Source organism: Priapulus caudatus, unplaced genomic scaffold, assembly GCF_000485595.1.
Source record: "Priapulus caudatus unplaced genomic scaffold, Priapulus_caudatus-5.0.1 Scaffold1660, whole genome shotgun sequence".
NCBI lineage: Eukaryota > Metazoa > Priapulida > Priapulimorpha > Priapulimorphida > Priapulidae > Priapulus > Priapulus caudatus.
Window position 1 is genome coordinate 3,713 of NW_014578721.1, and position 2,677 is coordinate 6,389.

Sequence of the window (2,677 nt, forward strand, 5' to 3'; positions counted from 1 at the left end):
TGAGCTCAAGTTGGATGAGTTACGCATAGTAAATCGTAGGTATTATAAGGCTAGTAAATGACGAATTTCCCTTGTTTATTGAAGTCACATTCCTTCCCTATTATCTACACCTGATTCATATCTGTTTGCTAGTCGTATCTTCATGTTTTTGTGTTCCTTTTTTTTCAATGTGTACGTACATGTGGACTTGTATCCGAACTTGGAATCTTGCACAAACTAAGAATTTCAGCGCATCCGCGGTTTGGGCAACCAATCTGCAGATTGGGCAAAACCTGTTGCATATTTTACATCAGGAATGCATAATCTGGGATTATTAATTAGGTTATATTATTACCATGAGTTCTTATCAACTTTCTTCAATGTGTTTGGCGTCTTTGTTAAAATAATAAATGATTACGTTAGATAATCTGATAACTATTAGAGAAATCTTTTCCTAGTTTGCACCAGTTTATGTAAATATGCTCACATATGCCACAATCGCCAGTATAATCAATCGTAGTTGAATAAGCAACTGTTTTCAGCGTGCCCAATCGTGAGATTGGTCAGCCAAACTAGGAAATCGGCAGGTTGACCGTTGGGCAGCACGATCTTAAGATTGCGCAAATTCCAAGTTTGTTTACGACATCTGCACGGTTCTTTCGATGCATGACCGTTTCTCCCGAGCCAGAAGTGAACTACCTTACACCCTCCTGCTATAAATATATTATTAGCTACGTATGCATTCAGCTAGTGACGGTGATGAATGACTTATTCTGAATTTATAAATCCACTCGCTTCGCAGTGAAACTCGATTCGCGAGGCAGTTATATTATTACATTATTTTCGTTATTATATTCAGTGACAATGTGCCTAGTTCCGGTTCACACCTGCTCCGCCCATGTGTGTGTGGTTCATGCTAACTACGGCCACACAGTCACTGCCTGTGTGAGACACAGGTGCGAACTTAGCTGCGTCTTCCTAAAGTTAGGTTACACGACCCAGTCCTATATCACTATCAGCACGTCGGATTAGTTTAGCATAGTGTTGTCAATCGGTTGTAATTTCGTAATCGATCATCGGTTGGACCCAAGTAACCGATGATCGGTTACAATCGGTTACTCGGGGTGTTGAATGCCTGCGTGTGCGTAACGTCGTGCGTGTGTACGTGTGTGCATGTATGTGCTTGTTTAGTCCTGTTTACTGTTTGTTTTGCACTGTTTACTACTGTGTGTATAATACATGTATGTTAATAAAGGATAACTTGTATAGTTGCGATGATATCTCTGATTCTCATCACTTTTTTGATTTTTTTTTCTAATTTTTTTTTCCAATGAAAATCGATTATGGATTTTGATAACCAAGCGCTTGGTTCGAGCCACTGTTCAACCGATGATTGAGTATAATCGATGATCGTGACATCACTAGTTTAGCATAGATATATATATATATATATTATATATATATGCGACCTATACACATACAGGGGTCCCAAACTAGGATAACTAAGCAATTCTAACCAATCAGTGCCCTAGCGCCCCTTCCTAAAGTAAAGATGTACTTCCTGCAGAGGACTTTAAACGGATCATACGGAGTATATAAATTATATACCCACACTGGTACCTATAATGGCTATGCGCTATGCTACCACAACGCTGGGAAGCGGAGGCAGTTTGGCGACTTTTTAAATAGTGATTAGTGGTCAATTTAGTGGGCAATCATCATGGGAATCAGATACGACCGCGGATAGCTCTAGTAACTAGTCTATATAGCCCGCGTACGGTTGCCGCTGTACGCGGTGCTATATGTTACTAGAGCTACCGTAGTACTACCGCGGCACACGCGACGTGTATGCACGCAAAAATGCCTCAACACTAGAATAACCCGCACCTAAAGAACTATCTAACTTAATCTAAGAACAAGCTATCCTTAGTAAAAAACTAGAGCGTAGACATATCTTCCTGCTTCTTTAGATAATCCCCGCACCTGCATTGATTAGAGTTGCCTTGTAAAAGACAGGGATAAGATACAAATTAGAAGGTGAAACTGAAAACTTGAAAGTTCACCAATTACTAGCTCTATAGTAGTAGCAGTAGTAGTACTATAGCCGCGTACATTGTTGCCGCAGGCCTGCGGGCCACTGTACGCAGGCTATATAAGTACTACTAGAGCTTCCGATTAGACTAGCAGTAGTTGCTTGCTTACCTTGATAAAAAGTTCGATCTCTGCGTTTTCGTATTCCCGACATGATTCGAAGATGCGATCTTTTCGGGACAGACGATTACTCTTAGTCACGCAATTTCCGACAGATAACACGAAATTCACAACAACTTCTCACACGGACACTGCAAGTACACCTCGGACTCCACCACAGCGTGTCGCGCATGCGCACAGGTAATTGACAGGCGTGTCGAGCTGTGCCACCCATCTATTGGCGTGAAAACAGTGGTAAAACATAGGACCAAAAAAGTTTGAAGTTGATTCATGAAATTCTCGCCATTTTCTAATCATGTTAACTTCACAGGAGCCGCCATTCAATTGATAATAGCGGTTATTAGTAGCATATCACCAGTACGCAATTAAGGGACTTGTTGTTCTGAACTTTATTATACCATGCCATTGGTCACGCGTGCGCCAACATGGCGTGTCCATGGACGCTGCCATTTCTTGAATCAGCAAATAAATAAATAAAGAACAACTG